This window comes from Zalophus californianus, chromosome 15 (genome assembly GCF_009762305.2).
Source record: "Zalophus californianus isolate mZalCal1 chromosome 15, mZalCal1.pri.v2, whole genome shotgun sequence".
NCBI classification, from domain to species: Eukaryota; Metazoa; Chordata; class Mammalia; order Carnivora; family Otariidae; genus Zalophus; species Zalophus californianus.
This window is the reverse complement of record NC_045609.1, coordinates 69758638-69784736: the sequence shown is the minus strand read 5'-3', so window position 1 is coordinate 69784736 and position 26099 is coordinate 69758638. Positions and strand designations below refer to the sequence as shown.

Here is a 26099-nt window from a genome sequence, read left to right as displayed (position 1 = left end):
TTAGATCATTTGTGCCCAGGCCAGGCTCACCTCTGAGGAGCCCTCTCCTGTCCACTGCACAGACCCCAGGCCTGGGGACTGCCAGGCTGAGCCTTCACTGTAGAACCAGAGACTAGGGGAGACCATGTAAGGAGGTCCAGGGTGGTAGGAGGAGTGATAGGCAGCACAGCCAGGCTGCCTGGGGTAGGAAGGTGTCTGAGTGGCCAGCCCCTCACCAGGGGCCTGCAAAAGACACCCTCCTACATCGCCCACAGCCACCACTCAGAAAGCCCCAGCCACTGGAAGGACCCGGCTGCATAGGCCAGGCCAGCAAGGAGGCCACAGAGAAGCTGTAGGAAGGGTGGCTCAGCGCTGAGCCGCGGTATCTAGTCAGCAGCCATGATGATGGTGCCCCTGGGGCTGTCTAGGCTGGTAACCCGGCCCCACCAGCACGGCCAGGTGCACAGGCACGGGGCTGCAGCCACCAGCTGCACTGGGCCCGCAGAGGCCTGCGAGCTGGACAGCTATTAGCCCAACAGCTAGGGTGAGCAGGGCGGAGGTGTGCAGGAACTGCACAGTGCCCAGGTGGGCCTCCTGCAGCAGGCTCAGGAGCAGGCCAGGTAGGGCCATGGATCAGCAGTCAGTGTGCCTGCCAAGGGTCCAACAGCGGCTCCGGGGCCAGCACAAGATTGGGGCCAGCCCCCACCAGCCACAGGCTGCTCAGCAGTGGCATCAGGAAGGAGGAGGTTAGAGGCAGCGCCAGGGACCGCAGAGCATGCCCCACACCCCCCTGAATGCCAGGTGAAGGGGGGGGCGGCGAACTTTTTTTTTTAGGTTCCACCCTTATCCATTTATTTTAGTTTGGAAAGATGACACTTTGCATGAATCATACCTTAAACAATGTTATGTTTTTGTAATTTTAATAAGAATTCTTATCTTTAAATATGGAAGTTTAAATTTAACTCAGTAGTAGTCATATTAAAAGTGTCATAATACCTTTAAATGCTTCCTCTAATTTCATCTGGCAAATCCTGGGAGAAATTTCTCTGCAGAATTGCTATGCCCTGATAAATGTTTCTGTTTTCCAATATTAGTAAGAATTATGAAGCAAAAATTGGCTAACATTGACTCAGAATTAAAAAATCATTTTTTCAAAAGATTTTTTTTAAGGACTGTGGGGCAGAATATTCTAAGAAATAGCCATCTCCCCAGCTGATTAATTCACTAGAGAGATGTATTCAGGTTTATGAACCAAAAGTTAAGAATTCCTATAAAAATAGCCCACCAGATCCCTGGTGAGGCTGGAGAGCCCAGAGCCCACTTGGCTTGCACAGGCACATGACCCCAGCAGACCAGAAGGTGAGACATACCCTCCCCGGCCACCCACTGATTACTCTGCAGGTGATATAGACCCAGGTCCCTTCCCCTAGAGTTAATTTTGTATATTGTTTTCGATAAGGATCTAATTTTCTTTTTCCTCAGATAGCTAGCCAATTGTCCCAAGTTCTTTCCTTCGTTATATGAAGTGCTTTCTCTAGAATATATTTACCTCTGGATTCTGTTGAGCCCCACTGATCCCTTTTTACCTACTTCCGTTCCAATATGATGTCCTGTTCGTTACTACAGCTTTACAGGGTATTTTGGTGTCTCAGAAGCCATATCTCCATCACTGTTTTCTTTTTCTTAAAAAAACTGACTTACTCTTGTACATTTTCTACTACACAAGGATTTTAGAATTAATTTGTCAAATTCCAGAGAAATTTGACTGGGAATGCAACTAAACTTTTAGATTAATTTATGAAGAATTTATTGAGTCTTCCTAAACACAAACATGGAATATTTCTATTTTTATCATGTCTTCTTTTCTGTCTCTCAGTAAGCTTTATACTTTTCTTTATGTTTGTATCAGAAAATGATATTTTATAACTATCACTGGTGTACAGAAATAGATGATAGAGAGATGAAATCCATCAAGCTTGCTGAATTTTCTTGAGTGCTAATAGAAAATTCAAAGATTACCTGACAAACTACTTAGATTTTTGGATAAATCCCAAGTACTATCAGCTGTATTTCGTTCTGTCTAGTGGCTATTACTTATTTTCCATGTCTTAACTGCACTGTCTAGTATCTCCATTAAAATGTTGACTAGTACTGATCATAACAGCCATACTTCTCTTGTTCCTGATTTTAGTAAGAATGCTTCTAATATTTCAACATTAAGTGATATGTGTGTTTGAGGTACATAAGTTTTCATGTAATTTGTACCCCACAAGTAAAAGCAAACGTGTGTGTGTGGGTGTGTGGGTGCGTGGGTGTGGGTGTGTGTGCGCATGCGTGCAGGCTTTAGTCTCACAGAAAGTATTGGAAAATAATTAATTTTATAAAGTTTCCTATCCTGCAGTCACATCATTTTAAGGAGCTGCCAAAAGCATTTTCTGAAGAGTGTCCTAGTTACGTCTCAAATTGTTTTCTCAACAACCAATAGATGAATAAAAATTATTCCCCTTTGAGGGGAGCCTGGGTGGCTCAGTCGTTAAGTGTCTGTCTTTGGCTCAGGTCATGATCCCAGGGTTTGAGCCCCACATCGGGCTCCCTGCTCTGCGGGAAGCCTGCTTCTCCCTCTCCCACTCCCCCTGCTTGTGTTCCCTCTCTCGCTGTCTCTCTCTCTGTCAAACAAATAATAATAAAAAAAAAAAATTCTCCTTTGACCAAAATCACCAGAATGGACTTTATTTGTGTCATTTCTTTCTGTTTCAATTCTGTAACCACTTCAGCTCTATGCATGAGCCCCTCCAAGCACCATTCCCAATCCCCCAAGAATCCCTCACCACCACGGTAATGACTCTTAAATTTTTCAAGAACTCTCCTGTGTTCTATCCACATGGGCCTGATGGTTATCTCCCTGACCCTGGAGAACCTCTCCTTTCCACATCTCCCCATTCTAAGCAGCTACTTTGATGTGTATGTGACCTGTATTTGCAGAGGTTGTCTATCAAGGTGATTCATTCTGTACCCATGTAGTATCACTTACTGTATGCCTGGCACTATACTAGAATATTTAGTGGGTAACGAAGGCATAAAAGACACTGCCTTTTTTCTACAATTTTCCCACAATTGCTTGTATCCTAATTGCATAAGAACTGTAAGCAAGGGTCAAGGGGTGCCTGGATGGCTCAGTCAGTTGAGTGCCCAAATCTTGGTTTCAGCTCAAATAGTGATCTGGTGGCTTGTGTGACCTAGCCCCAGGTCTGGCTCCTTGCTCAGCTGGGAGTCGGTTTGCTGGATTCTCTCCCTCTGCCCCTCTCCTCACTTGTTCTCTCTCTTTCTCTAAAAATAAATAAATAAATCCTTATTTAAAAAAAAAAAAAAAGAACTGTAAGCAAGACTTGTTTCTGTAGCTAGGAAATTCTTGGAGGAGGGGCATTCTTGAATTAGGTCCTAAAAGGCCTAATAGACATAGGTCAGTATAGAAGGTTTAAATCGTGTTTATTTTTTAACTAATTTATCTTCATTTAGCGGCAATCTGGATTGGGACACCCATTGCCACATGTCTCCCCGTATTGAAGCCCTCTCTGTAAATCACTCGTATTCTGACAGGTGCCAATCTGCCTAGGGCATCTCCATAGAGTGTTCATTACTATAATCACATTTGTCCTCACCTGGAATACCCCAGTCCTCATCTAAGTGGCCTCCGCATCTTCAGTTTCTCATCTCTCCTGTCTTCCGCATACACAGCTACCATCTCAAGCTTAGAGAAAAACTTCAAGGATGCCAATCCACTTCTCAGGATTAATGACTTTCCATTTTCACACTGCATTTAAAATCCTGGGTGACCTTTTCTACCTCTTTACCAAGAGCTGGTTTTCTGTAATGCAACCACATGTAAATGTTCAATGAAGTCTTTACTTCTGCTCACACTGTTATATCTGCTGGAATATCTTCCTCTCTTTTTATTTCCCAAGGCCTAGCTCAAATACCGAAAAAAAAAATCTGCATTATTTCCATCTCTCATTAACTCTGCCTTTCACTGGGTTTTACACCCATTAAATTATGTGTGGCAGTTATATTATAGTGCTGTGTTTTATTTGTGTGTAGCCCTATTTCTTATCCTTCTTACCTAGATTGTAAACTCTGAGGAAGGCATCGTTACCTCTGTCATTGCTATATTTTCTTAGGGTGCTCACAATGCCTATAATACAGGAGGGCCTTTGTAAATTCCTTTTGGACTGAATTGATCATGCTAGATAATAAACTGAGATGATCAGAGATTATAAGTCTACCTTGGATTGGGGTAACTTCCATTTATAATATTTTGCATTCATGGTCCAGAAGACTATGTATTAGCTAGTTTTAGGCACTGAGCAAATCACAATAGGAATTATCTGCTTTTCCAACAGGTATGCCTGGACCTATCCTTGTTTGTTTCTTTCTTTCTTTCTCTTTCCTAGAATAAACTACAACATTGTCCTTCCCTTTTCTTATCTTTAGACAGTGTCCCAGCTTCTTTCATTAGCATCTAATTTTAATTAAAACAAAACCCACCTATTCCTTTGGAGAATCAGTTACATTTCTTTTCTTTTCAAATTTTAGTAATACTCCATATGAGTTCCCAGAACAAGATAAACATCCTAAGCCTACAAGGACTCAGAGAGAGCAGTTTGCACCTATTTGAATGTTATTCTGAGTGTTATTCAGAGATGCTTCACAGAGGATGGACAGTCCCAGACCATTACATGGCTTTTACTCTCATCCCAGCTGTGCTTCAATCCCAGAGAATCCCACAACCACAAATTTGTGCTGTGAAACACCAGTGAAAGGGAAATGGTTAAAAGGAATTTCTGAGTTCATTTCTTTTCTTCAAGTATTTATGAACAAAAAGTTGGAAAGAAATTCACAGCATAAGTACATTTAGAAGAAGGCTAAGAGCAGCAGAAAACCAGATGACACATTCTGGAATGTGAGTAATCAAGGTTCTATTCAATCCATTCCCCCTACCCCCCGTGCATCAGAATAGTTTCCCCTTTGAAACTTCTTGCACAGTTGCACAGGTGTATTGAATTCACACTGATCCACAAAAAAAAAGGCAAAAAAATTGTTCACATGTCAACAGCTCTAGAAATTTCAGCAAATTCCTTAAGATGCAAAGATTAAAAATAATCCACTGAGGATTATTTCCTACTATCAAGACAATGGCAATGCTTTTCAGCTGTGAAGAGTCTCTTGATCTGACCACAGAGTATTTGTTGAGGAAAAAAAAAAATGTGTCTCTGTCTATGCCACATACTAAGAAGTTATATGGCTAGGCCAGGATTCAGAAAACTTATTGTAAAAGGCTAGGCAGTACAGGCTTGGCGAGGTATACCATCTCTGTTGCAACTACTCAACTCTGTCTTGTAGCTGGAAAGCAGACATAGACACTACATTAACAAATCAGCATGTCTGTGTTCCAATAAAACTTTATTAACAAAACAGATAGCCTGCAGCCATAGTTTGCTCTGGGTTGGACTATATGTTCTTTGACTACAGTGATCATATCTTTCTTAGCAACCATTGTATCTCCAGGGTCCAGACTGTGTCTGACACATAATAGGTGCCAAATAAACACTGGTAAATACAAAAAAAAAATCATTACTTAATATTTTAAAAACATATTTCTTGTCCTCAGCTCATCATCTAGTTTTCTGTGGAAGACCAAAACAGGAAAATGTAGAGTAAGAACAAAAAGGTCATGGATTGTGGATTCTGGGTTAGTTTCTTGACTCAACATCAACTCTTTCTACCAACTTTAGTAAGAGTTTATATCTCCATATCTCAAGAACTCAGTTTTCCTAATTATTGAGATAGGGTTTAGGCTTAGGGTTAGGTTATAAAGTCACTGTATTTAATGGCTTTCCAGGTTGTTTTTGTGAAGCCAAAATCATGTCAGAAAACCAAAAGAAGCCCCATGAAGTTCACAAGATAAAAGAGACGGCATTTGGCCAGATGACCAACCCCCCCCCCCCGCCCCCGCCGCCCTCTATTCACCTTTACCGGTCACTTCTGACACTGCACATCTCCCATGTCATGGAAGATGAATCATAGCCCCATTGCTACAATCAGCAAAATTCTGGCTGGGTTCCTAAAAGGGGCTACATAAGGGGGATATAGCAAAAATAGAGGCACATTCTCAAAGTTAAGTGTTATTTGATATGGAATTTTCTCCCTAGCCAACACCAGGGGGAACTGTTGCTGGATCTTGATTTGGGACAATGTGAGCCTAGTATATCAGTTAGAGTCTCAAAATAAAGCAGATGGCACACTCAGGATAATTCAAGGATAGTTCTTTTACAAAGAGATTATTTACAAAGATGTGGACAGGGCATAGGAAAACCACAAAGGATGCTACAACACCCTAAGGTTAATAAGGGAAGAGAGTCACCACCCCTAAGCCCAAAGAGGCCAAAGGAAGGAAGAGTTATGTGAATCTCGCAGGAAAGAGTCATCTAGAACTGGTCACTGTGTGAGGAACAGTGACCTTGTATTGCATAACTTAGCTAGATGGAGGTGACCCAACAGAAAGATGAGAAGGGAAATAATTCACTATCTTCATTTCCCTTCCTCTCTGATTTCCTACTGGAGCTCCTGATTGGCTGCACTGAACCCATAAGGGTTACCCCAAAGGGCAAGGGTGCTTGTTGGTGTGGTCCACACAGGTCAGCCTCCAGAGGCAGTGAACAGGGTGAAGACAGTGGAGAGCACATCTGGAGGGACAAACAGAAAATGTCCAGCACAGATGGAGCCCAAAGGTACTGAAAGCTTATTACACTGAGGCTGTCCTCTGTGAGGGTTGTTAGGTATACCAGTGCGGCATCAGATTGATTATCCACACACTCCCATTTTTCTCCTGAATGAGATTTTCACTGTCTACAAGGAAATGAATTGAGCAATTTTCTGTTCCCTGCAGTGTAAGGAGAATCTGTTGCCAACTACTGTCGCTTAGCAGATGGTAGGTGTTACTGTGAGGCCTATTTGGCTCCTTCGAAGGCAAATGTCCAGGTTAAAGAGCACTGGAGTCAGGAGTCCAGTTCCCAGATCTGATTTTGCTCCTAAGTAACTAAGTGACTGTGGGAAAGTCACTTCTCTTGGGGCTTAGCCTCATTTTCCTAATCAAAGAGAAATACCCATTGGATCTGATAATCTGTGATCAGGATCCTTAATTTAGAGTCCTCTTAAAATTCTTTAAAACCTTTAAAAGTTTGCATGTGCGCACATCAGCATTTTCTATCAGAATAATAATGGTTCCCTCTAATGAAACACTTAACTACCAACAAGGCACTTAAGTACTGTGCTTAGTCTGTTCTCTGTCTCTTGTCTCTCTTCCCTTCTCTCTAGAAAATCTCATTGAATCACCACAACAACCTTGAAGCTCATGAGTCTTTTTCTATTTTATCCTTGAGTGACTTGCCCAAGACACATGGTTAGGAAGCAGCAGAACCAGAATTCTCACCACCCTCTGTAACCCCCAAGATCATGGTCCATCTACCCGCATGTTCCCTTGATCCCAGCGTCAGACGCACAGGACTCAGGATGCCAAATATGCATTAACTCTTCCAAAGAAGAGGCCTCAGGGCAACATGGGGGGCTACTTCCTGGAGGGGCAAGGTGTGAGAGTTTGAGTGTTAGGATCCTCCCTGATGGCCATAGTGTGGGAGAGGTTAAGGAAGGATGATTCTGGACTAAGGGAATCAAGTCCCACTGAGCTGAGCCCTGGAGGTAAAGGAGACACCTCATAGAGCAAACCCAAAGGCCAGGGAGATCTTAAAGCTGAACAGGAGTGCTTCCTCTCATTGAAGATGATTTTTCCTGTTAACCTTCTATAAATTTTGTTGGCCCATCTGATGAAGGAAGTATTGCCCCATTCTATAGTATGGGCTCTGGAGAAGAAGTTTCTCCATCCTAAAGGGAGAATCCATCTATACTTTCCAGAGAGCAGAGGCAACAGAAGGTTGGGGTTCTTGGGGCTATGTGATCTGGCACATTCAAGCTGCTTGAGCCACCAGAGCTTCCTGCTGGGATTGCTGCTGGCTGCCCTGCCACCATCTGGAGAGCCTCTCCACCAGGCCTTGGCTGCCCTTTGAAAGCCAGCCTGTTCTGTTGCTTATAACAAACAGGGCAAGTGCCTAATGAGCATCTGTGAAGCCAAGATATCCCATCTGTGAAGCTCCTAAGACACTGAGTCCACGAAGGACTTTTCTGACCCATCCTCTGAGCTCCAAAGAGGGACAAGTCCCTTTGAGCCAACATGCAGCTTTTTTACAGCCTGGTCAGTGTATGTCATCTACTGTGACATACCAGGGACACAATTCCCCGGAGGAAATCCCATTTGGGGGAGGAAATGATTTGCTGGCCTCTCTGCAAGGGCACTGGGGACTTCAGAGTTCATCAGCTCAAGATGGGAGATTCTAGCGGGTGCAGGCAGCCAGCCAGCCAGGTTTATCTCCTTTGTGCTGGCACAGCCTTAGCAACAGCAAATCTTGGCAGCCCTGCTGTTTGACCTGGATCACGAATGTGAAATGCTCTGCACGGCCTGGCGAGTCCTCTCGATTCCACTTTGTTCTGCCAGAGCCCTTCTCTGCACACTCCATCAATCCCTGTAATCCCCTCCTTATTGCCTGGCTGCACGGATGGCTTAACTTGCCTCCCAGCTGCCTGGAGGCTGCAAGTCGGCTACCACTGCTGGTGCTAGAAACTCCAGTCTAGCACCCAGGGCAGGAGGGACTCTGAAGCTCCCCATCTGGGCACCAGGATGGAAGGGGATACCTGGCCTTGCTGCTCTTGACCAGAGAAATATGAAGAGCTTTTTGAATAGCCCAATGGTAAGGAATCAGTTGATGGAGTATATCACCTGCTCCTGATTTGGCCTGAGAGCCCATGCTGACATGTCAGCAAGAGATACTACTTGGTTTGCTGAATCCCACACCTTCCTACCAACAACAGTGACTTTGAGATACCTGGGAACTTCATTTCCTCTCTAAACTTTGGCACCTGACTACCTGAATTGCTTTCATGGGTGGGATTTCACAGATAAAGGAACTGAGACACAGAGGGGTGAAGTAATCCATTCAAGGTCACAGAGCTAGTCAGTGGCAGAGCTGGAAAGCCAAGGACTAGACAAGACTGGACCCAGCACTTACTCTATGGTGAGTGACATGGGACTAGGCAAATTGTGCACATTCCCTTCAATTCCTCCTCACACTGGATACTAACATCATCCGCCCTCATTACTGCTCTCGCTTCTGACAACATATGATTCTGGCCTTTAAGAAGTTTGCAGTCTTTAGTTCTTTCATAATATCACACCGACTTCTGTTTCTTCAACCTATTTTGAAGACCTGCCTCTTTCATATCCCCTTCTTCTGAAAGCCTCCTTCTGATTCAGGAAATGAAGTCTATGGATGATTTATCTTGTGTTTCACTTCTTCCTATAAAGGCCAAATTCCACCAGAAACTCATGAAATTCAACATTAACCAGTCTCCTTCCAATTTGTCCCTTAAACCAGCTTTGACTATCCACTCTGTGAGAGGTAACAATAAGCACCCAACAGAGGGCCTACCCTCTAAAATTTATCAAATGATCCAGAAACTTACCTTTTGCAGGAACTCTTGGAATGGGAACTAGGAGCCAGTTTCAAGAATGGTCAATGAAGCATGATAACAATTATTTCAAGTGAAATAACCCAAATATATATCAATCATAGAATGTACACATAAAGTGTGGGAAAGTAATACTATCCAGCAGTGACATCTGAGTGAGCTATAACTCTAGGTGTCAATGAAGATAAACCCCAAAACATAATATAGAGTAGAAGAAGTAAGGCACAGAAAAATGTAGGTAATACATTTATTTACACGACATTGAAATATAAAAAAAAAAAACAAATAAAATAGTATTGAGTGTTCATTATGTAAAGGGGCAAAACTACAAGGCAAGGGTACATACAATCTGCTAGCCAGGATGATCGGTTCCTTTGGGCTCTGGGGGAATGGAGAAGGATGTGTCTGAGAAGGGACACACAGGGTCCTTCTAGAGGCAAATGTTCTGTATCTTCACTTGAGAGGCAGGTACCAAATGGTCTGTCTTATTCTTTAAACTGTATACCTATTTTTTGTAGACATTTTTATATGTGTGTAACTATCTCATTCTCTAGAGTGTAAGCTCCATGAAGGCAAGGATTTACCTGTTTATTGCCAAATCATCAACATCTAGAAGGGTGCATAAATAGCCAATATGCTATACATATTTTTGAGTAAATGAATGAATTCATTACTTAATGAATATTTTCATAATATAAATTTTAGAAAGTGATGTTTGATATAATAAAACCCATAGATAAGAGCGCTTTGGAAATAAGGTCCACAAGTGCTGAGGAGAGACCTGAACAGATGGAGTGAAGTGAAGGGAGGGGGTGTTCGCTGTGACCAATGTCATCCGGGGAGGACACAGTCAGACGCTGAGGAGAAGAGAGGAGAGGGGAAGGGGACTCTAGGCCAAAGGACCAACACAATAATTACTACTGTTCACTGAATTTTTTACACTGTGCCAAGATCTTATTTGATTTTCACTACAAGCCATTAAGATAAATACCATTATTACCTCCATTTCACAGACGAACTCATGGCTTTCATTGAGCACTTAGTAAGTGGACCTGTGGCCCGGTCTGTCTGACTCTAGTACATAGACGAGCAGTAGAAGGAATATACAGACAATCTTCAGTGAGGGGGGGCGGGGCGGGCATGTTGGGCTGGGCTCACCAAGTTCAGCTCTGACCCCACTGAGCTCACTTTCCAACCAGGCCCCATTGCTCTGTGCTTGGAGCCAAGTATTTGCAGGGAGCACAGTTCCTCTGCAGTGGAAGTAGTGAGTCACCTGCTTCTCATTCCGTGGTGGCAGTGAAGGCACCATTATCTCAACAGAGATCCTCCTCCTGCCAGGTGCAGGCGAAGGAGCTGGAGTCCTGCAGCTCAGGTTTCCATCTGATGCACTCACACCACCTGAGGTCAATGCGATTGCAAACCAAGTCCCAATTTAGACCTAGCCATTGAGACTTCTGCTTGTCAAAGAGAAAGACTCTTGTGTTTTCCAGGGGAAATTAATATTGATAATCAACACTATTATCGTTGAATAATGGCAGCATCTACCCAGTACCAGCTGTATGCTAAGTGCTTTATATGAACTATTGAATTTTCATAAGGGCAGTGTGAGGCATTTAATATCTCCATCTTACCGATCAGAGATTTTCGATGACTTGATCAAGGTGATACAAACTATAATCCATGTACGTAAAACTCAAATGTATGTTGGTGAGCTACAGAACCTATGTTCTTAACCCCCTCACTCTACTGCCTCTTAGGCATAGCGATGCATTGAAAGGGTCAGGAAATACGTGGGAACGTGTCAAGAAAGGGCAGGATGGAATCATCCATTAAGCTGAGGACTCTGGAAACAGACCTAGTTGGGCATCCTTGGGTCACTTCACCAAGATCTCTCTACGGTCATCCCCTCCACCAGCTCCCAGACCTCAAGAAGATCGGAGCTTCTCTGAAAGTTCATCAGATTAGCCGCACAAGCCTTAAGGCTATGCCTCTCCTTGCAAGATTAACAAGGATGTGTGTCAAAATCTCCCCAGAGCTCACTGGGTTTCCCTTTCGCATTACCTTAAAATTTAGGCACATTTTCATCTTCATTTCACCTTGAGCTTCTATTGGCAGTGGCCCCTACTGCCTCAGGTTTCAGTTTCCCTATTCTTTCCTTCATACCATCCTAATTCCTGTAAGACTGGAACAAGGACTTAATGTTCTGAAACAGATCTGCAAGGCACCCAGGAGAGTTCTCAGCTTTAAAAAGTTAGAATAAAATTTAGAATGAAATGAAGAAGCAAATCAACACTTTCTGATTTTATCTTATTTATAACTTTGGGTTTTCTTAAATCATGACTCTTTCTAAAGCAGAATGAATTCGAGTTAGGAGAAAAATGTGATTGGAAAAAGAAATCCCGTAATTAGAGAAATAGGATATTCAAGGTTCATAATGCAAAAATCCTAGCCCCTTTCCTGCCTATATCTTTTAAACCTGAAATGCTAAATTCCATTAAATTGCTTCCGATTTATATATTGGAAACAGAGCCCAGACAGACTCAACTATAGTCCTTTCCAAATTAGGATTCATCTAGTCTCCACCCTGGGCTCAAACCAAATTGGGCCCCCAAGCCCTGCCTCCCTCGTGCACACAGCAATCACACCATTTCTGCGGTGGGCCTCACAGATGTGGCCGGCTGGTTCTGGGCACTGACAGCTGTCCCCCATTCTGGCTATCATCTTCGCATGGTTTGCCCTGTGCCCTGTCACTGCTGGGACATGGAACACAGGTGAGAAGAAAACAGACTGGCTTGCCCTCACCCTGCCTCTCTCCAGTGCCACAGAAGCCTTACAGGAGGTTCTTGGTATCACGTGGCAGGAAAATTGCCAAGAAGAGACCTTCGGCAGTCGCTGGGAGACTTAACACGGATCGGCGGAAAGCTATAAAAATGAAAGAAGAAAATCAAAAGAGAAGGTCAGACAGGACAAACAGAGAGTCTCAAGAGAGTGTTAGATGAAGATGTAAAATATTTGAAGATGGATGGTCCAAAAAAAAGGAACGATTTTAAAGAACAGACAAAACTGCAAATAGGTACCATGAGCTATAGCACAAAGAGAATTTTTCGAGTATCTAAATGCTTACAATACTTTGACAAGTGCAGGATTTTGTAATGAAGTTTCCACTTTTCCCCACTTTTCCCTGTACACCACCTTCCCATACAGATAGGAAACAAAAAGAGAAAGATTTGACCTCACTGACTAAGATTTACACCTTCCTTTTGCTGTGTCTCAAGTTTCCATTTTAGTCTGTTGATTCTCAGATACTTAGCCGTGTACAATCAGGAGTTAGATGATACCATACTAATAATAATAACAATAGCAGCTAAGATTGAGTGCTTACTGTGTATGAGGCACTGTTGCAAGCACTCGGTGAGTATGAACCCATTAATCCTCACAGGATTAAATTTCCACTTTAGATACAAAGAAGCTGGAGCATAAACAGTCTAGACTACCTGCCCGAGGTCACACAGCTCGTAAGTGATAGCGTGCTGGAGAAGTTGGCGGGAAGATAGACGACGGAGGCAACGAGGCTCAGTCCACCCACCAGTAGTTCTGCGGGTGGTAAGGGAGGAAGACAGAGAAAAGCCAAATGGGCTGGGAATCGAGAAATATTCCAGAGACGCCAGAACAACAGTAGGTAGGAAAGAATTAAGGAGAGAAGAACTGCTTTTCAGAAACATTGCTGTAGATTATGAATTGGATCACGTTTAATGCTCTTCGAGGGACACAAGTAAAAGTTGAGCTTCCCATTATAATCTGTGCTTTGGACCGGGTTCTCAGATTACAGCTCTACAGAGACTGAGACATTTAAGGACCCAGCTTTTATGATGGTTACACATCTAAAGTGCTTAATGATTTCACGTATGTGATCTCACCAGTTAAGCACAATCTTGTGAGGATAAAACATAGTGATGATGGCATTTGCCGGGAGAGAGCAGGGAGGAGCGAGGTGGCTCCAAATAGCTCAGAAACAAGATGGCTCCTCTGGCAGTTAAACTATGAAATCAATAAGCAATGGATTTGTTTAAGAAATATTTACAGAGCACCGACTAATATGGCAGGAACTGTTTTTACACAATGGGAATAGCAGTGAACAAAAGAAACATTTTCTGGAGCTTACATCCTAGTACGGAAAGAATGAAAATAAGCAAATAAATGTGTAAATATTTACCATAAGGTCAGTTAGGAGCTGACCCACTGGTTCTCAGCAAAGACAGGCAAAGTCATCCTAAGAAGAATGGATATCTCCCAGCTCTACAAGCTCCCACTTTCACCTCCACGATTGAAGGTGTCATCCACCCAGAGGGGAGGGGGTTGGGAAGATATAGAAGAATGGAAAAGGGAGAGTTTCAAGAGCCCAATATCAGCAGAGCCCATAAAAAAATACTGTAGGAGAGACATATTTCAAATCAAGCTCTACTCCTTCCTAGCTGTGTGACTTTGGGTCAGTTACTTACCCTCCCTGTACCTTGGTTTCCTCAACTATAGTAATACTGCCTACATCTTAGGTTTGGGGTATACATTTAAAAAAGGCAATATCTATATCTTCCATAGTAGCTGTTGCTTACTGTTAAAATTATGCAGCATCCCTACTGATAAAGCTGTTGGTTGTGGAGAACCAGCGAAACTCATCAAGTTAACTGCAAAGACTGACTGATATGTATGACAAGAATCCAACTTGGTGACAGTGGTCCTTACTGTTGATCACAAGCCCCAAACACTTAGGTTGAGGGCTGGTGCAGAGCTCAGCATAGACAGAAAGTGCCACCCAGAGATACCAGAATCAGGTTGTCAGTAGATTTCTCTGTATTCAAAATACTTATTTAATTTTCTTATTAGCAAAAAGAGGCATCAGTAGTCATTACCAAGCACTCACTGGGTGCCAGCACTAAGCCCATGCTCTGGAGAAAAGAAGGGCAAAAATGAACAAAAGGCCAAACTTAGTTTTCCTCCTTAAGAAGCACACTGCCAACTGCAAGATCTACACGAACTCTTGGGTCAACAATCTCAAAGCAGGGGCACCCAGGTAGCTCAGTCGGTTAAGCGTCTGCCTTCGGCTCGGCTCCTGATCTCAGGGTCCTGGAATCGAGTCCTGTGTTGGGCTCCCTGCTCAGCGGGGAGTCTGCTTCTCCCTCTGCCTGCCACTCCCCTTGCTTGTACTCTCTCTCTCAAATAAATAGAATCTTTTTAAAAAACATCTCAAAGCAGCACAAGGGCAAGACTTGGGCTTCCCCCTAAGCACCACAGAGGAGAGCAAGAAAGATGTTCCCTTGAGAGAAGGCTGAGTTGTAGGAGATGAAGGGGGCACACTTTTGTGGCGTGCCTCCTGTGTATCAGCCACCACAACACACATTCTCATTTATTCCTCCCATGCCCCACTGGGAGAGATGCTTAAGCCCATTTTACAGATGAGAACACTCAGCTTCAGAGCAGTTGAATGATTTGTTCAAAGTCATCCAGTTATTCAGAGTCCACCCCACGATACGAGTTGTGTCTGACCTGGAACCCTCTGTTATTTTCCCTGTCACAAGGAGGCAACAGGGGCTAAAGATCAAGAATGTGGTGAGGTCTGGGGACAGAGCTGGGATTTGAACTCCTCTAACTGTGTGATTTAGGCAAATTATTTCATCTCCTTGTGCCTGTTCTCTCAGATACAAACTATTTTTTCATGACAATATCTCTCATACAACATTGTTGGGAATTCAATGACATAATGCTTGCCTGGTGCCTCGGTGGTCTCAGTGCATGTTGTCTGTGACATCAAATAAGATGACACCCTCTCTCAGTCCCTCTTCCCACTGGGACTTATAATGACAGCTTTTTGGCTTCTAAATATAACTTATTACCCAAACACCCAGTTTGCTTGTAACAGGGACTGGAACTGAATCAGTGTCACCAGCCAGATTACCAGTTTTTCACAAATGTCTCATTCTCCACTGCCCCAGCCCCCCCACCACCCTGACCTACTGCTCAGCATGGGGCCCCCACACCCTGGGTTACCCCGATGCGCTTCTCAGGGGAGGACCGGAGAAAGCCATCAATGTCTATATTATTTCCAAACTAAGGAGTGTTTGAGCTGAGGATTTAGGGGAAAAAAAAATAAAGCAGATTTCCTGAATCAGCGAAGATTTATGCTAAATAATCCTTGGACAAAACAACCCACTGAGAAAGGAGAGCTTCACTGTAGCAGTTTGAGGGATATCTTGGGGGAAGAGACAAGTTGTATTCTGTCTCATTATCTGATTCTAAGGACTTAGGGAAGTATCTATGCTGCCAACTAGACTTATAGCATAGTGCAAAACAGTTCTTTGTAAAGGTCTATCAGATATCATTGATCCACTTAGAAAATATCTATTGAGGACCTACTATGTGCCTTAATAGGCATCCAGGTAATGAGGTATGCAGGTAATGAGGATAGAGTAATGAAAATAAGGAAACAACAACAAAAACCCCATCGTCTCTGCCCTCCTGAAGCTTACATTCTGTATTATCTATTGCTCCATAACAAATGGTACCAAAGTTATTGGCTTAGAGCAATAACCATTTGCTCTACATTCTGTAGGTTAGCAGTTCGGGCTGGGCTCAGCTGGGCTGTTCTTTTTGTCTCACCTGGGGTCACTCATGTAACTGCAGTCATTTGGTGCCTCAACTGGGGCAGCGTGTTCAGAGATGGCCTGGCCTGCAGCAGGCAGGTGGTGCTAGTTCTCAGCTGTTTGGTCTAAGGGCCCTCCCCTGGGACAGCTTACGTCTGCCACACATAGCCCTTCTTCCTCCAGTTAGACTAGCCTCAGAAGTTCTACAATGTCATGTCCATGATACTCAATTGGTTAAAGCCGGTCACAAGGCCATTCCAGTGTAAGGGGTACTCCATCTCCTGATGGGAGACACTTCAAAGATACATTGCAAATTGCATGTATACAGTTTGGGAAGAAATTTGTTGCCCCCTCTTTTTTTTTGCAATTTACTGTATTTGTCAGCAGTTGAGACAACAGCAAATATATAACAATACTTAGGCAAAAGTTGTGTTTTTTTAAAGATTTTATTTATTTGATAGAGATAGACAGCACAAGTAGGCAGAGTGGCAGGCAGAGGGAGAGGGAGAAGCAGGCTCCCCGCTGAGCAGAGCGCCCCACGAAGGAACCCTGGGATCATGACCTGAGCCAAAGGCAGACGCTTAACCTACTGAGCCACCCAGTCGCCCCGAGGCAGAAGTTCTCAATCCCGGCTCCACCTAAGAATTCTCTGGAGGGCTTCTTTAAAAAAAAATAGCAGATCCTCCACTGCAGACCAATTAAACCAGGGATTGGAACTTGGGAATCCACGTGACTGACCAGCTCTCCAGGTGATTCTAATTTGCTGCTAATTTTGAGAATCACTGATTAAAGTGCGCTGAAGGAAACATAGGTGGGATGGGGGATTCTAGAACAATGAGAGAGTTGTGTAAGATTTGGAGGCAAGGGAAGACTTTCTAAAGAGGAAATGTTTGAGCTAAGATCTAAATGAAGCCAGAGAGCCTTGGTGCCATCGGAAGGTGAGAGGAAAGAGCGAGGCCAGAGGTGAAGAACAGGCTGGGGCAGCAAGTATAGATTTGGTAGAAATGTTGGAAGAAAGGTCCCATGCCACGGAGGCTGTGCCTCAGAGGAATGTTCTACTCACTTTCCTAGAGTCAAGTCCTTACAGTATGATCATGTCACTTGGTTTTTGTAAAGAGGTGAAGCAATAAATAATTAACTGAAGAACAGACTGCGGAAAAACACAACTTTTAAAAAGGTTTTTTTTTTTTTTAAAGAACTCACTAGTTCAATAGCAGTCTCTGGGATATGGGAAACAAACCTGGAGGGGAGGAGAATGTGCAATAGGGGAAAACAAACAACAAGGAAAAGCATTGCTTCAGAGGAGACAAGTGTAGGAAAAAAAATTACTCCACTCTGAGAGTTCACCTGTGGTAGGTTCTCTGTTTGGCAGGAGCAAAAGGAAGCCCTGAGAACAAAAGCTGTGTCCCACGACTAATTAGGAGCTGAGAGAGGATAGGGATGCAGGGACTCCCGCTCCTGCTTCACTTCCCTGTCTTCCCTCCTCCCGCTGTCACTTGCCAGCCCCTCTCCCTGCTCAGTCCGTCCTTGTCAGTGCACTATTGTGAACTGCCCAGGCTATCGCTTCTCTGGAAGTTACCTCCCTCCCCAGCAGCGCGCATCCCCTGGTGGAGTTCCCGGAGAAGGTAATGAGACAGTGCTCTGGCCCACTTCCCGGTGACGGTGCCCCAGCAAGAAGGAATCCCGTTGGAGAAGAAGAAACTAAGGCCCAAACAAGGAATTCCACCCCCACCAAGAGCTGGCCCGCAGATGAAAAATGGTCAGTGTCCCCTCCCTGAAACTATATGTATGCATGGAGATTCCATGAGCCTCTTTTCTGCTCACGGTGGGACCCAAGTCCTCCACAGAGCTTTCAACTGCACTGACAGCTGCCAGCCCACAGCCTCCCCGTCCAGGCCCCTGCCAAAGGGCCCTGAGGCCGGCACCAGCAGTAAGCCTGAAGAGGGTGTCTGCTAAATAGGCAGAGCCCCAGGGCCCTCTCCAAACCCACTGAATCAGAGTCTTTGGGGTGGGGACCTTAGACTGCTCATTTTAAACCAGCTCCCCAGGTAATGCTGTGCCAAGTTAGAAATCAGAAACTTCAATGAAAACTTAAATGTAATTCTCAATCCCCCAGAGAGTTTCTCTCTCAACAGCCTGTTAGGAAATCCCAGACCCCAAACCCTTCTCCAGAACATATCACTAAACACGAAGCCCCAGAACAAGACTGTGAGCCCCAACTCTGGCAGAAAGAGGATATTTTCCCAAGGAAGTACTTTTAATAAGCTTGGAACACAATTTCCTCTGCAGCCTGCACAGCCTGCAGCAGCCTCCTAGTACCCCATGGATGGGAAGGATCTTACTAAACTTGAAAGAGGAGACCCTCCATGACCAGGGTCTTAGCTGGCTTGAGCCTACTCCCCAGATATGGGCCTTGACATCGTTGATGGAAATCCCAGAACACAGTTCTGGGAGAGGAGAGAAGCAAGACCCTGGCAAGAAAGCAAGACATTTCATAGGTGAAGAGGTTTTGCTCCAGCCAGTTCTGTTGGACAGGCAGACTTTAATGAGGTGGGGTGTGCTGATGCTGGTGAGAAATGAAGAAGAGACAGAAGGCCAGAGAGATAGGCAGGGCCTCAGGGAAGCCCTGCTCCACCTCCAGGGCATCCAAGTTCTTTTTTTTATTTTTTTCCCACTTGCCTAGTTTCTCTCTCCCCTGTCTCCTTTCCCTTGGCTCTCTTCCTCTGGAATTCCCTCTCCTTGTGTCTCTCTTCCCCTCCCACTTTCTCTTCCTCGCTCTTTCTCTCTGTTTCCTCTTTTCTTCTTTTTCTCCTTCCCTCCCCCTCACCTTTCTCTTCATTTTGCCACAAACATTGGGCAGGTGTCCACTCTGGGCCCAGCCCCGTGGATAGCACTGAAGAAAGAGAAACACACTATCAGTGGCCTCTTGGAGGTCCCAAATCATGGGGGAAGATCCCAAGAACAGGCAACTGCAATTCAGTTATAAGCAGGAAAGTGCAGACACCTAAAATAGGCATCTAATCCAGACTGCAGTTCAAGGAAGTGATGTCTAAGCAGACACCTAAGAGGTGAAGGTGCAGTAAACCAGCAAAGGGCCTGAAGAGGTGTAGGGAGTGCCCCAGCCTGGTACAAATTCCTAAGAGAAAACATCGTACCTCTGAGGGACTGTGAGGGTCCAGGGCTGCCATGCCTAGTTGTGTAGGTTGTGTCTTGCACAAGGGCACTGGGCCAAGGAGCAAGGGCTGACGGCTGCCATGGGGCATGAGTCTGCCTTTCACACAATGAGTCTCCCACGTTTGGCTCCATATTGACAAGACTATCAAGCCAGTTTCTTCTATTGTTACTCTTCTTCATGGTATATCAGCAAAAGATTGGGACAAAAGCAATAATGCAGGGGCTTCCCTAGAAGCATTTTCTCTGTTGGCTTGTTCGGGGATGTTGCATGATATTCTCAGCCTCTGCCTGGTTTGAGGCTCACCAGATCTAACCAAATCTTGAATTTCCTCCCCAAGACTTTGCATCCTGACTGGGTGCATTTGGCATCCCTGCCTTCAGATTAGCCTCTCTTCCCTGAAGTCATCCATGACCTTGGGTTGGACTGCATGGAAATATTTTGTTTTCCAATATTCCCAGCCAACATTTACCTAGTGATGCCTCATTACCATTTAGAGAACAACCTTTACAACGTATATTGGGAATCATTACTTATTCTCCCCCTCAGAAAGAGGAGGCGTTTTGATCCATTGCATTCTTTTTCAGAGTTTGGCTCCAAGTCTGATCTAAAGGCACTTTAAACAGTTAGAAGTGTTTAAGAGACATTTGCATACTTTCCTACTAATTTCACTGGTCAGGGAGATGATTCTCAGCTGTGACAAAGATGGCCTCAAGGCACCAGCAATACTATTCTTCCTTCACCTTCAGAACCAATAACCACAGGGAAAACTAACGGTTGCCTCTCAACATCTTTTTCTTCTACAGCTGAACGCAAAGATGGACGTTGCTCTGACTGAAATAGTATTGACTCAGCCTTGCCCACCAGGGCTCTTTGAAGGAAGGGTTACTTGGCAGCAGAAATGGGATTCTGAAATATTTAGGGAAATTACGATACATTGTTATCTTTGAGAAAGATGTTTTGAAATGTTTGGACTGCCTCTTCTTTGATAGAAGAACCTATTTATTTGCAATTAGAATAAATGAGGAAAGATATTTGTAAACTTAAAAATGTGCACTATCCTCCAAAAAGGTGGAAAGGTGTTTTTGCCCTCCAGCAGGGGTGCCTGGTGAAAGGGATGCATTACTACTGCAGTAGCCTGTCCCCAGCTATGGAGATGGGGCTGGAAGACATCCTAGTCCCCAAACATGGCTGAACACCATAGACACAGAGACTAAGGGACCTAGAGAATTATCCTTCCTGCTCAACCTCTGATTCTAGAGATGAGAAAATGGCGGCTTAGGGGAGGTAAGTGACTTTTCCAAGTCACATGGCAAATCAGCGGTGCTGCTGAGATGTGTCCCCAGGATAACCTAATCTTCTACAAAGACCTTTCTTCAACACCAGAATGATCCCCGATTTACTGTCTTTTATTTCATTAATTCATAAGTGCTCAGTGCTATGTGGATCCAGAGAAAGTAAATGATGTAGTCCCCCCACACAAAGAGCTTTTGATTCTTCTAATCACCCTATGAAATACTATCATCACTCTTTTTGAGTTAGGCCCACTGAGGAGAACCCCTTAGATGGTATTTAACGCAACACCTTCCTTTTCAACAAAGAAAGAAGCTTAATTCTCAGCTACTATTTTCCTTAGCATTTACTGGGATCAGTGGGAAATAATGGTTTTAGGTATGGAGAACAGAAGCTGACAGAGAAGGGAGGTACTTTCTTCTCTCTATAACAAACCAGAAATAGGAGGCAGTAAACTGTGTGTGCATCCATTGCATGAGTGGCGTGGTATGGAGTGTGTGTGTGGTGGGGGGGGGGTAGTTTTAGGCTGAAATGGCATGTATCTAACTCATGCATGGTTTTTCATATTAGACAGATTGGGTTCAAATATCAACTCTGACAGCAGCTACCATGTGACCTTAGCCACCTTCCTTAGCGTCGGTTTCCTCTTGCCTGAAGTGAGAATCACAACCTCACAGTCACAGACATGGAGCCTTGGTGCGAAGACTGAGCGAGGCAGAGAATGGGAAGTCCCTGCATCCAGTGGGTAAAGGGGAGGTCGGCTTCTCTTTTAGGGGAGTGGAGAAAGGAGCTCTATACTTCCTACTTTCCCATATTCTTTAAATTCCTAGTATTGAGATGTTTTCCATTGTGAAACAGAAGAGAGGAGAGAGACTTTATTAAGGATGAAAAATGGCTACAATTTTGAAAGCAGCCTTGTTGAGAGAATGTGAGTATGTTTTCAGAATAATTAACAGGAAAGCCAGGACTGAGGAAATTAATTACTATTGGTACAACTGCTTTCCAAATGGCAACCTCGAAGCTGATGCACAGTGAGGCCTCAGTTTCTCAGTGGGGTCAGGGAAAGCCTCTGTTGATCAGCTTCTTGCTGCCCTGGGAGACTGAGGAAGTGATTCTGTCCATCATAATAATATCTTCCAAAGGTGGGAATGAGTATTTTTTAAGCCCCTGCCATGTGCTTGCCTATACCAGCTGCTTTTGCATGTACAAATTTAAGTATCTTATCGATCTTATAAATTAGGTATAATTAACTCTGTTTTACAGATGAGGACATTCAGGGCTGAGCACTTAACTTGCCTGAGGACACACATTTGGAAATTGACAGTCATTTATAACCCAAGCCTGCCTAACTCCAAAGCTTATGCCCTAACCTCTCTACAAGACCACCTTCCACAAAGCATGTAGTGAATGTGCAGGAGGTTGGCTTAGGACACTCAGGGCCAGGGTCTCACTTTATTGATGATTGTTCCATTTGTCCTAGGTTTGAGAACCACCATTTAGTAGCTGAGTGAATTTGGCAAGTTACTTAACCTATCTGATTTCCTCCTCAATTTCTGCATCTGTAACCATTTTGTGATTTTGAAAAGATTGCCACCATCCTAGAGGGATACTTAGAGGTTTAGAATCTATACATCACCTACCCTCACTCAGAATGTGGCCAGAGCCTACCTTCATTGAGTAAAGAATGGGTGGAGATGCATACAGGAAAGTGCATGTGTCTCCGGATAGAGAATATAAAACTCAAGTTCCATATTATTTCCTTGCCTCAGAGTCAATGAGGTCCTTACCCACTCACATGGGGTTAAGCAAACCTTTCACATTTGCAACCTTCTTTGTCTAAGTTTTCGAGAGGATCCTATCCATAGGAAGCCAGGAGAACTAAAAAAAAAAAAAAAAAAAAAAAATGGCTGAGAGCCTGGAAACCCTCCAGATCCAAGATTTAATGAACAGTAGTGAACTTGAGAAAAGGTAAAAATAAACCTGAATTCAGTCCCAAAGAGCAAAGCCCCAAATATCAAAGGAACTGCCAATTATAACCAGCAGTTGAGAACGTATAGCAACTATGGTAGGATGGAAATAGCATGAACTTTGGAGACCATAGGCTTGAATCTCAACTCCAAAATGAATGGCTGAGTGACCTTAGGCAAGGACTCTTCTAAAGGGCAACCTTGCTCAGGGAGTCCTCATTGGTCTGGCCAAATATTCCTCAGAACTGCATGGTCTGGGGGTGCCTGGGTGGCTCAGTCGTTAGACGTCTGCCTTCGGCTCAGGTCATGATGCCAGGGTCCTGGGATTGAGCCCCACATCAGGCTCCCTGCTCATCGGGAAGCCTGCTTCTCCCTCTCCCACTCCCCCTGCTTGTGTTCCCTCTCTTGCTGTCTCTCTCTCTCTCTGTCAAATAAATAAATAAAATCTTAAAAAAAAAAAAAAAGAACTGCATGGTCTGTTGTCCTTTGTCTAAGTCCTCCCCTTCTTCCCTATCCCTTCTTAGATGTCAGCCACAAAGGTTTTTCGAGTCCTCCGCTGCCTCTTCCCTCTTTATCCTTCATAGGTTTTCCTCCCTCAAATCTCTTGCACATCTGATCCTATCTTAGTATCTGCTTCTCAGAAGACCTGAATGGATCCCGGGTATTGGAAGTGGTCTGAGAAAGCTTGAGGATGAGCACATTCACTACCTAGCTGGTCATGAGTGGGACATGAGACATGAATAGTTTCAGCCACAAGGTGGTGGCCCAATAGCTAAGAATCACTGAAGCAACCTGAGAAGACATGTTAATGGAGGGAAACATCCCTACCAGTATGATCATTCAGGTACTTTGAAGATAATGGAGAAACTAAGCCTACAAGGAGAGCAGAGTTGGCTGGACACTGGTAAGTTGCACAGATGCTCCACAGAGGGATAAAGAGAAACTAAAGATGGTCGACAAACAGCTAAAGGCTGAGTGTAAGAGCCAGAGGATCTATTTGGCAGCTTAAAGGAGGTTCTTATCTCCTGCAAAGAAGCATAGATAATGACATTCACTCACAGTTTTGCCCTAGGCCTGTATTAATTCTTTTTCCCTCTATAATAATATAGCCCAATCACAGTCCTTTAAGATCTAGAGATCTAGACCTTGTGGATATCTTACAGAATGTCATATTGATCCATTACACTGATGCCATTGATTGAGCAGTATAAACAAGAAGTGGCACCTTGGCAAGATACATTGCTAAAGAGGATTGGAGAGAAACCCTTTGAATTTCACGGATCTTTCATTTCAGAAAGGTTTCTAGGGCTCTCGTGGTCAGGGTACTAGGATATCCCCCCGAAGCAAAAGACAAATGGCTGCATCTTGCATCCCCTACCCCAAAGAAACACAGTATCTGGTAGACCTCTTTGAGTTACAGAGGAAGCACATCATCCCCAGCATTAAGTGTTACAACATTATGCCAAGCACTGAGCTACTTAATTATAGTATTACAAAGGCAAGTTTGTCTTGGCCATCAGGAAAATTATACTCTTGACAAACATTACATATTTCAAGAAAGATTTTAGTTGTTGGTAGGTAGCTAGAGTAGGGGCATAATACCTCACTCCAATGAGGAGATTCACTTTTTTGAGGCTCAGTTTTAGACATCATAAAGTTTGTCTAGCTTCGATTCAATGCTACTTACTTTTATTTTGTAGTTCTTGAAGGGTCCTACATGAAGGCCTTGAGTAATTTCCAGGATCCTTCATCCTTTGAGGTATTGAACTTCAATTTTTTTTTTAAATCTCATTGGTAGCATGAGGCTGCTGGAAGTGCCACTTCACTTTTCAGCTACATTCGGCTCTGTTTCTCTGTAGCTGTCTCTCTCCAGCTTAAAAAAAAAAAAAAAAAAGCAAATGCCTCAAGAGATTAACTATGTCAGACTCACATTATTGCATCTGGGCCCCTCAAGTTCTGGTAGACTTAGGATCTCCCCTGTGCTTTCAAATATATTTTCAAATTTCACCCAACTTTCCCAACCATTCTTGGTGAGAATATTGATCTGCTATAAGCCATCTAAATACCCATCATACTTATTTTTTATGATCTAAAATCTTCAGTAAAAAATCCACACCAACATAAACAGGAAGACTGAAAAGATTCCACAACCAAGCGGAAGGATACTTTGGTCCCTGCTCCATACTGGGAGGGCACAGCCTCTTATGGATGGGTCTTTGCTCTAGAGCTCCAAAGAAGAACTCTACACTGAGCCACAGCAGGCCTGGGAGAAACCCAGCAGCATATCTGATATTAAAAAAGAACTTCAAGGTGCCCAACAAAGAACAGATGACATAAGATCAAAAGCTCCCTGTAGTTACTATATGATACACACACATACACACACTCACTATATACAGAGGCTGCTCATCCTGAAGGAATGGGAACAGCAGATTCTTAGGATACATAATTAATGGGATGTATAATATCTTTCTTGAAATATGTAATGTCTGTCAAGAGTATAATTTTCCTGATGGCCAAGACAAACTTGCCTTTGTAATACTATAATCTAATTAAGTAGCTCAGTGCTTGGCATATAGTATGCATTCAGTAAATCTTTATATTTTGCAAAGAACAAAGGAAAGAACAAGAAGAGGCAACTTTAAGGGAAAGTGCCCCTTAGAGAAACAATCGTATAAAAACAAACCTCAGTGGGCGCCTGGGTGGCTCAGTTGGTTGGGCGACTGCCTTCAGCTCGGGTCATGATCCTGGAGTCCCAGGATCGAGTCCCACATCGGGCTCCCTGCTCAGTGGGGAGTCTGCTTCTCCCTCTGACCCTCTTCCCTCTCGTGCTCTCTATCTCTCATTCTCTCTCTCTCAAATAAATAAAAATCTTAAAAAAAAAAAAAACCTCAGTGATCAAAGATTCCTGAAGCTGAATGTGCCTGCACTGTGTATAATCGTCAGTCTGCCCTCAAGTAGAAATCAAGCATTTCTGAAACTTAGCAGTTTGTTCATTTTCCATTCTTCACTTTTTATATTCCTCTATCCCGGTGGAAAGGGGGAATGTAAATCTTCTCATATTAGCAGCTCCTGGTCTCATTGGGTTTCATGTGGTATTGAGTGGATTGTCAAAATAAAAATCCAAAGAGGGACTAGAGTATTGGTTTATGTAAAGTAACTGTAATGTTCAAATGAAAGCTACAAATCAGCTATGTAAATGAGCCTGTACCCAGGGCAGAATTGCAATCAAACAGCCTGCAGAAGGAAACTTAATAAGCCCTGCCTCTCCTTCTATTATCTTGTGAGTAAGCTTCTGAGAGTCCGGGTCTTGTGAGGGCACTGAGTGAGCGTACCTTCAGGCATTCCACAGGCTGTCACAGAACTGCACTGGGACCTGGCAGCACTCTGAAGTTCCAGGAAGGGTTCAGCAGTTCGCAT

The 26099-nt window shown here is 43.8% G+C and overlaps 1 pseudogene; it reads right to left on the bottom strand.

The window, feature by feature from the left end:
• LOC113920216 lies at window positions 1–26099 on the bottom strand (annotated as a pseudogene).